This window comes from Triticum dicoccoides, chromosome 2A, assembly GCF_002162155.2.
Source record: "Triticum dicoccoides isolate Atlit2015 ecotype Zavitan chromosome 2A, WEW_v2.0, whole genome shotgun sequence".
In the NCBI taxonomy this organism is placed as follows: domain Eukaryota; kingdom Viridiplantae; phylum Streptophyta; class Magnoliopsida; order Poales; family Poaceae; genus Triticum; species Triticum dicoccoides.
The window spans coordinates 439,030,364-439,040,492 of record NC_041382.1 but is presented as its reverse complement, the minus strand read 5'-3'; the positions used below and the strand labels follow the sequence as shown (position 1 = coordinate 439,040,492).

Sequence of the window (10,129 nt, the reverse complement as noted above, 5' to 3'; positions counted from 1 at the left end):
ATCGAAGATAGGACACCTTTGCCTCTATTAAGTGGTATCAGATTTCCAGGTTGCTCGGTGAGATTTTACAGTTTTTCGTAGTTTAGATCGAGTCTGTTCTTCATACCTACAGTCCACGAAAAAGCCACAAAAAATTAGGGTTAGTTCATCATATCCGAACCAATCTGAGCCTTTGCATAATCTTTTTAGGGTTTTTGCGTTGTTAAATTTGCGATTGCATCATCGTGTCTAGTTGCTAGTCTTAGTGTCTAGTCTTTTAGAGTTTCAGTTCTGGTCATTGTTGTCACACTGTCGTCGCACCATCATCATCTCCCTGCCATCTACCACCACTGCTTATCCGCCACCGATCTGTATCCATATCCATATACCTCCACCAATCCATATCCATATACCACTACCACTACCATATACCACAACCGCTGCCATATCTTACCATCATATATCCACCACCAAGCTAGGTTCTTTTCATATTAGGTTTGTTTTCGAGATCCAACTATTTTCTGATTCGTGTTTCCTTGCCTAAGTAGGTTTCGGAAAAAAATCAACAATATTCAAATGCCAAAATTTCGACAGCCGAAAATATTTTTCCCTAACCTGTTTTTAGGATTTTCTGAGTCTTTTGAGACACTTGCCATCATAGTGATTTTTTGTCGCACTTTTTTGTCGTCGCTGCCCTGATTCCTAAAAATTTTGTCAAAAAAAATTCGTGCCTATCCTGTTAGTTTGACTTGGTAAGAGTTTTGAGACACTTGCCATTATAGTGATTTTTCGAAAAAGAAAATAAAAAGAGGAGTGCAAAAAAAGAGCAATTTTTTAGGGTGTGCTTTTCCCTTGTTTACGTGTCGCGCCGTGATTTTGTTTGTGTTCTAGGCTCGCATTTCTAGTACGGTCTAGCCTAGGACCAGCATAGTACTGTCGTTGAGCGTTTATTCAACTTTGCATCTCTGAACTGATTATTGCTGACCCTTTTTGCTACCATATTATAAGCCTTCCTAGCTCCACATACATCTACGTCGTGCATTTGACTCTCCCTGGTAATCACTCTATCCAAGCTTTGAGAGTTTTCACTACAGCAGTTGTCGATCACTGCCTGCTGCTGGTTAAGAACTGGTAAGAATTTGAGATTTTCTTGACGAATTTGTGACACCCACCACCACCACTTGTTAGTAGTCTGTATTATCATATTCTTGTGTGTTTCTATTGCTGCTAAGCATGGAAGGATCATAAGCCGACGAGATTGACTGGGAGAACTTGACGAACAAGGAGCTTCATGATAAGTTTCAGCAAATGATGAGTGGACAGGTGCAAGAGGTGCTAAATAGATTTGAAGATACCATGGAGAAGATAGATGGCACGAAGAAGACGTTCAAAACAAAGATCGATAACAAGTTTAATGAATTGCTCGCGCATCTTCCACCACCACCAATGGCTTCACCTATCGCACCTCTACAACAACAACAACAACAACAACAACAACAACAACAACAACAACAACGTCGCCTTCCAAATCAAATGGGACGAGCACTGCATGTTCCCCTTGAGTCTGGTCAAAATTCTGGTGCCGCTGTACCACTACAAGAAATATGCCAACTAGTGACCTTCTGTCAGTGACCCTGGAAGAATTGGTCATAGATCTATGACCATTTCAGACCAATTGGTCAAAAACTGTTCGGGGGGCTCCAAACCCTAAACTATAACGACCATTTTGGTCAGAAATGTCGTAATTTCCTTACACAAAATGGTCATAAAGAAGATAGCACTGGTCCGCTGCCTTATTTCTAGCTGATCACGACCAATATAGATGGTCATAACCTTGTAAATTGTGGTGGGTTGCTATGACTAGGCGCCACCTCATTAGTTTTGCCTATGTGTCATGTCCATGTGTCATTTTTTGCCCCAGGTTGTGAAGCAACCTATATTTCTGTCATTCCTAAAATTCCCCAAAAAAATATCATAAATTATTTGGGTCATATCTTCGTCAAATATGTAAATAACCTTCCTTGCCTAGTTCAACAATAATTCAATAATATTCATTTTCCTATTCTGTTCGGAACAACACTTTGTGAAGGAAGTACCACTTTGGCATGTCCAAATAGTATCCATTTTCTACAGTGCTTTCCTATGCCCAAATAACCATACTCCACCAAATGCCAGCTCAATCCATTTATTATTTTGAGCCCAGCTTCAACATTCGTATTTATGTCCAGTATGGTACTTTGCAAAGCAAGTACCACCTAGGCTCCTCCTTTTGAGCTGAAAATTTGTGAAGACCGCCTTCTTAGTAACTGATCACCCTCAGCCAAAACTCACGCCCATTAGCCATGTACATTTCTCGTACCGCCAATCAAACACTTGGCTGCTAATTCATGTTTGAGCATCAATCGGTCTCCTCGTGAGAATCTTATGTTGTAATTTTCTTCCTAGAACCTACCTGGGGAGTGCCCAACCCACTAGACATTCCTAGGCCGCCCAGAACACATGGCAAGGCCACGGTCACGTGGTGACCACGCGACGGGCATGCGAGTTTACGCGCTCTAGAGTTGGGGTCCTCGGCCACCGCCCAAACCTCGACGTATCGCCACCAAACCATGTATTTATGGTTAAATAGGTACCTATGTAACTAGAAATGATTTTTGGAAAAAATAAATAGCAAACTAGGAGATAGCCACAGTTCAAATTTGACCCGCTTCCATCTGAATCAGCGGAAATTTATCTTTTTCAGGAGAGGTGGATCAAAAGTTTTTACACCCAACCATTTTGTCAATTGTGCATTAAATATGTCCTAGTATTCTAGAAAATTGATTTGGTCCAATCTTGCAACAATTATTTGGGTGGTCCTTCACAAAAAAACCTCCTTTTGGGCACTCGAAAAATGGAAAATGGTTTTTTCGTCCAAAGAAAATGCAAACTTCCTTAGGCAGCATTGTTTGCCATTCCAATATGCACCCTTGTGCACAATATGAGATCATTTGAACAAACTATGCCATGAATGTGGCCATAAGATTGATCATTTGGCTTGAAAGCCATTGATCTCCACACGTGATAGCTCGTTTTTGAGAACACTTTTTTAAAATAATTGCACTATTACAAGTTTGTTATTTTTCCTGGAAACTTGGCCACATATAATGACACAATGCGAAGGTTTCTCAATTTTTTATTTTTTTTTAAATTTTTTATGCACGTTTCAAAATGCGGTCAAAACGGCGGGCTTGACCGTTCCTAGCTAGTTGTTGAATCTTGGAAACCTTTTGATGCTTCTATGATTAAATAGATAGTTATGAACCTAGAAATGATTTTTGGAAAAAATAAAGAGCAAACTATGAGGCAGCTACAGTTCAAATTTGACCCGCTTCCTGCTGAATCGGCGGAAATTTGTCTTTTTCACCACCGGTGGATCAAATCTTTTTACACCCAACCATTTGGTCAATTGTGAATTAAATATGGCCTAGTATTTTAGAAAAATGATTTGGTCCAATTTTGCAACAATTATTTGGTAGGTTCTTCACAAAAAACCTCATTTGGGGCACACGAAAAATGGAAAATGATTTTTTCGTCCAAAGAAAATGAAATTTTTCTTAGGCAACATTGTTTGCCAATCTAAGATGTAAACTTGTGAAAAGTATGATATCATTTGAACAAATATTTGGTAGTTCTTTTACAAAAAAACTCATTTTGAGTACTGAAAAGTGAAAAGTGGTTTTTTTCTGAAAAAGTTATCTTTGATTTCGACCAATTTAGATGGTCGTAAGGTCTTCGCACTGTTTGCTGCGTTATGATTGGTCCATGGGCATATCACGCGGATCATGGATTATACACCGTTGGATGCTTGAGGATCCAACGGCAGTCATCAACCCTTCCACACCAACCCTAGCTTTGTTCTTGTGGTCATTTTGCATCCACACCCCCGCCTCCTTTTTTCCCAATCCATCCATCCATCCATTCCAGATCGAGAGGGATCTCGTCTCCTTCCTTCCTCCAGCTCCCTCCAGATCGAGAAAGAGATCGCCGCCGCCACCTCCCTCCAGCGGAGCTCGCCGTCGTCCATGGCCTCCCCCACACCCTCCTGCTCCACCCGCTCCTCCTCCCTCCACGCCTACCGCACACCATTGCCGATTTCCCAAACCAGACCGCCTCCCCGGTTCATTCCTTCCCCCCCTCCCACCCACCCGTCTCGGCGCCGCCACCCAACTCGCCAACGACCTTACGCATCGCCGCCGACCTACGCTCACACCCGCTGCCCCACCCTCTCCACCTCCCCTTCTCCCCCTACCCCGGTAGCACCCAGGCCAACAACACATGCAGCGGCAAGATCCACGATCCAGCAAGCTGGCCTATGCCTCACCGGAGGCGCACACGCAGAGTGAGGTGGGCTGCCTGCGTGCACACGCCATGGACCTCCGTCACGGGACGCCAACACGTCTTGTCTGCCCGGCCGCATCACCAAACGGTTGCCTGCCTGCTCCCTGCCGACGCCATCCCGTGCTTGGGACGCCGCGCCTACCACGCCCCGACGTCCCTCCTCCCTCTCCCCTGCATCGGCCTCGTCGTCCGTCCCCGAGGTGCCCCGCCCGACCACCCCCAGTTAGTTCTCTTCTCCGTGGCTGGTTCAGCATGACATGTTCCTGACATTTTTTCTCTCCTCTCTGTGGTTGGGCAGATGGAGAGTGTGCTCAAGGATGATGCCATCCAGGAGAAGGGTGAATGTGCTAGGGTGGTAACCAGCCCCCTCCCATCTGATCTGCTTGTTTTCCTTCTTGGTCTGACTGGGTTGGTTCATTCGTCAGTTGGTTGGATGGCGCTGCTACAACTGTGTGCAATTAGTATATAGTGATCTCACTTAGACTACAAAATCCATATATTTTCCTGATCTTTGTATAGGTGGTATGATTATAACTGAACCATATGTTCTGTTTTATAATATATAACTGAATCATGAGTTTGTTTCATATTTTAACCTACATGAAAGGAAGTGTGATTGTTGACGATGGTTATTGTTGCTGAATCCATATCCTGGTTCAGACTTATATTTTGCTATTCTTAGGTGGCGGGCTTATACGGCATCGCGAGCAGGAGGGCCATGAGGGGTTTGCTGCTCTTCTCCTAGGGCGACCAAGAGGTCCTGCCCCGAGCTCATGCACGTCCACGCCGACCCACCACAACAGGTAGCATCTCCATCTCCCTCTCATCTTCATCTGCTCTCTATTGCTGCTCCGAATTATACATGTAGGCAAAGAGATGTCCCTATTTTCCTCAGTACTATGCACTGCTATATTTATGTGGTTGTCTTTGTGTGCATCTTATTTTGAAACCAAGTGAGACACCTCCATCCCCTACATCTTGACGATCCCTCATGCATTGCTCTCCCTACCTCCTGCTCATAGATTTCCAATTGCCTTTGTTGCCTGCTCACTTAATTAATTAAGTGATCAACATCATTTCTATGTAGATATGCAACTCTTGAGTATATTTTCCTTATATGCCCCTTTCATACCATTCCCACTCAAATCAAAGCTTGTGTATGCACTTGATATTTGCAATGAGACTTGAGAAAACATCTGTATGCACTGAAGTTTTCTCTAATATAGATTTTTCAAATAATATTGAGTGGACATATAGAAGAAAGCTTGTGTATGCACTGAAGTCTCAAAACATGTCACCACTTGTAGATGTCTACGTGCTGCCACCTCCACTTTTATCCCAGCTTTTTCCGCTCACAGCTGTGGCATGTTATATCGGCCAATGCTATCATGATAGGAACCTATGTGAACACAAGTTTTTGTATATACCCTTTTTGCATCCGAGTTTTGTAGCGACATCACAGAACCTTGTGGACAAGATCTAAGACAGTTTAGGTACATGATTCTTGTTATATGACTGCTTTCACATATGCAAATTCTGCCTGTGCACGTTTTCTGAGATGGCTGAAACGCACGCCAGGTCCTGCCTGTGCCTGGGGGCTTTGAATTTCGTGTTTGGTACTGAATACTGATGCTGGGACGTGGGCGGTTGTATTTTAGGATTTGTAGATCTGTTTCTTCCCTAGCGTTGTTGTATGCTGGAAAACATTGTCAGGGCTTGCAGGTTTTTTATCGCTGTACTCTGTTGGTCAGCTTTGTACTTGTTATAAGACTTGTTAGAGATTTCAATATGTGTTGCACATGTATCTATATATGTATTTAAGAGTGTAGATTTTTACTCATTTTGCTTCGTATGTAGTCCGCATTGGAATCTCTAAAAAGACTTATATTTAGGAGTAATTTATAGTACATACGTGTTTATCTAAAAGCGTGAATGGCTCAGAATCTGATTGGCTATTTGTCAAGGAGTACTGCTGCATATCAACAAGAAGTACGTAGGGCTATTTGACCGACTCACTTCCTAGCCATAGTAGCTAGTGCTTAGCTCTGTATGGTGGTCGTTGCTTCGTTGAATTGCTTGGTGTTGCTGTAGCCATAGTAGCCAGTGCTACTGTTTCCACAATCGATGCTTACTGAAAGATCATGACTAGTACTGTGACATATGCTCGGTGACTAAAAATATGTTGATTTATAAGATTTTTTCGGTAAAGCGGAACTTCTTAAATATTGCATGCTGAAGTAAACTAAAATGTGCAGCGCAGTACATTACCAGAAGCAGACTGGCCATGGACTCAATCATTCTTTGTTATTACAGTTTGACTGTATCTCCAATGCACTCAATCATTCTTTGTGATTATAGTTTGAATGTATCTCCAGCATTGACAAATACCATTGCTTGTTCAAATTTATATTGGAGTTGCTTGTTCAAATTTATACTGGAGTTGCTTGTTCAACATTGATAAAATGTCATTGCTTGTTTAAGGACTCCACTAAACTGTATTGTAAATTATTCATTTTGCTGCTAGTGTCCATTTAGCAATTTTTTTACTATGTTCCTACCAAGATGATTCAGCCATTTATTTGTTTTCCTGCAGCGAAGTGTGGCTGGACGATCGAGGCTGCTATTCTGCCTTGATCTGCACACAAAGAGTTCCTAGACCTGACTTGAAGCAAGGATACCTACGGCTGCAAGCCAACAATATCTGAAGACGGGTGCTGCTTGCCTATGTTCTCAGCATAACTATAGGCTGCCATGTCTTTTCCACTTTCCTTTTCGCTTTATGTAATGCTAACTTGACGGTCAGCCTATAGTTATGCGAAGAACATCGGCAAGCAGCACCTGTCTTCAGACATACACTGCCATGTCTTGTTCCATTAATCACCTAGTCCTCCTGTTAGTGACATTCATCTAGTATTTTATTTTGCAAAGCATGCAATGGTTTGGAGTACTTGATCATGGCCTGATGGAACCTACATGTCGTGGTTTACACATTTACACATTCATGGTTTCCTCTGCTGTTTGTAATTGTTCTGGTTAACTATGCTAGTAGATATCGCGTGGGATCTGTAGCTAGTGTCTGTTGTGCATGTCCTCTTTGACGAGTTCATTCTTTGAAAAATATTTCTTGATAAGTTGCTTTCTTTCCAAATGCATACTATTATTTCAGATGCTTTCTATACTTTAGCTAGTGTCTGTTGTGACATCTTTCTATACTTTAGAACTACCACTTATCATGTTGCTTATTTCTGATGCTTTCTAAGTTGGTAATATATTTCACCAGTACTTGATTCCTTTTTCAAATTGTTGTTGCCATGTGGTTGTCCTTCCCATTAGTTCATGTGAAATTTGGATTTTAAGATTATGGCTTAATATGTTGTCTCATGCTGTTGATTTCACTTGTGCAGAATCTATTGACTAATCTTGACAAGTTTTGCTCTTCTGACCGCCCGTGCTGCTGCTCTTTGTGCTAAGAGTCCTTGAGTGCTAAAGTGCATGTCTCGACTTGACTGTGGTTACAATTATGGGTTTACTCAAGTTATACCAAGGGCAGTAAACCATACAGTGCTCCTTTGTTTGTACTTGCTAGTATTAAATTTACGCTCCTTGGAAAGTGCTGGGATTAGATATACCAAGTAGCAACCAGACAAGGCTAAAGTATAGCTGATCAGGCTTGCACTGCCCTGAGTGATGCAAACCTATAGTGGTTCTTTTATAGTTCCTTAATCTACTGACCGATTTCTAGTAAAGCTAATATACACATTTGCTGGCTCTGTTAATGGCTATTTTATCAGAATGGTGCCTGTGTACTTTTGTAATTTGGTGGTTGTTCTAACATTTGTTATCAACTCATGTCATATACTAATGTCATCACTTTAATTCATGGGTTCACATTAGAAGATAATCATGGTTTTGTTGTATCACCATATTTACCAGGTCCACGATGGCGTCTGGCCTGTCGAGTCCTTCTGCAGCCGCTGCAGCTACTCCTTCCACAGCTTGGGTGGGACTCGTCGGATTGGCCTCCTCATTTCCCATTTCGGGTAGTACATCCTTCTTGCTCGAATCTACTATTTGATCTGCCTGCACATCTCTCACTCCAGCGCAGAATTGATGGGTTCTTCCTGGATTCTTGTGTAATGAGCTCTTCTTTTTTAGTACTTCTGTAATGTTATTAAGAAATAAAATTCATATGTTTCTATATATGTTCTTTTAGATAAGTATGTCAATACATAACTATTAATGTAAATGGTGTGACGCAGTTCTAAATATAAATGCAAATAGCTTGTGAATGTCACTCTCATGTATCAGGGTCCTATTCTTGTAAACCTTATGTAAAGCTAAAATTCTTGTTGTGTGCAGGGCGGCTAGTGATGCAGCAAACTAAGCAGTAGCAGGCACACCAAGCAGTAGCAGGGGGAGGGTATCTCTCGAACGTCGCCGCTGCCACTCATTGCTTCTGTCACTGATTAATTATGGATGATCGCTATTAGTTTAGCTCCTTGGTACTCCCCCCTCTCTCGCAAGCGTGTAGAAATAGATATGGTAGCTGTAGTCCCATGTAGCTGTAGTTCCTGTACTCGGTCTGCCCTTGGTTGCTTCATTTCTATGTTAATTCAGTCTCTATTGAATGTATCTACTATCTATTGTTATGGCTGTTGAAAGAAATGAAATGGTTTGGATACATACGTACATGCTGAGATGTAAGTTGGAACAGCCATCTGCCCTTGTGATGTCAAGCTTCTAAATGCATGTTGTGGAGGCTCAAAATAGACAGGATTGTAAAAGGGCCGAGGCCCAAAAAAGAAATGAAATATAGAAGGCTACGTCCTAGAAAATAAAATGGGCCAGGCCCATGAACCCAACAAAAATTGATGAAAAAAACACAAATAGGCTAAATTAATGGGCTCGGCCAATGTAAAACAGCGAATCGGATCGGGCTGAATCTTGTCAGTGACCTTTTCAATTGGTCGCAATTTTGCCACGTCAGATTGCCACGTCGGATCCGACATGGCCTAGGCAGACAGCCAGTGGCCAAAACAAAAGGTCATGGGTTCAACGACCTTCTGTTTTGGTCGTAAATGTCTACGACCTTCTCAGAGAAAAGGTCGCTAATTTTAGTTTACGACCGCCAGCTTTTGACCTTTTGTTTTTGGTCACAGAAAGGTCGCAAATGAAAAACTATGACCTTTCAGTGGCCAATAGTGAGGGTCACAAGTTGACATATTTCTTGTAGTGTACCTACTGTTGATGCTTTTGTAGCTCCTGCTGCTACTACCGAGGTGGAGGACCATTACGAGGATGAGGTTGATCAAAATCAGAACTACGTGCAACCACCAGCACCACCACTACCAGGTCGTCCTCATGCATATCATCGCAATGGTAGGGCTGCAGCACCACCTGAGGTACGAGATCATGACCATCTTCCTAAACTAAAATTGAATATTCTACCACTTGAGGGTAGATATGTTCCTGATATATATCTTACTTGGGAGTTAGAAACTGAACAATGTTTTACATGTTTACAATATCCTGAGGATAGACGTGTTCCTACTGATGTTTGTGCTTTCACTAGTTTTGCATGTGTTTTCTTTGAAAACTGCTATGCATACTCATTGGGTTCCACCATATTATCAACATGAATTACTTCAAAAATTGCAGTGTTTAAGACAAGGAAATTTTTTTGTAGAAGAATATTAATAGGAATTACAAACTAGCATGATTAGATGTAGTATTGTTGAGGATAATGAAGCTATGCTTGCACGTTTTATGG

General features: G+C 42.0%; 1 long non-coding RNA gene across 2 annotated transcripts; it reads left to right on the top strand.

The window, feature by feature from the left end:
- Window positions 1-3,940: 3,940 nt before the first annotated feature.
- On the top strand, window positions 3,941-8,972 carry LOC119354823. Of its 2 annotated transcripts, XR_005171279.1 has the most exons (5): window positions 3,941-4,559; window positions 4,658-4,711; window positions 5,042-5,162; window positions 6,953-8,399; window positions 8,719-8,972. It is a non-coding gene; the product is annotated as an uncharacterized LOC119354823 (long non-coding RNA). The 2 variants fall into 2 exon arrangements; XR_005171278.1 differs by having other exon boundaries at window positions 4,658-5,162.
- Window positions 8,973-10,129: the final 1,157 nt, after the last annotated feature.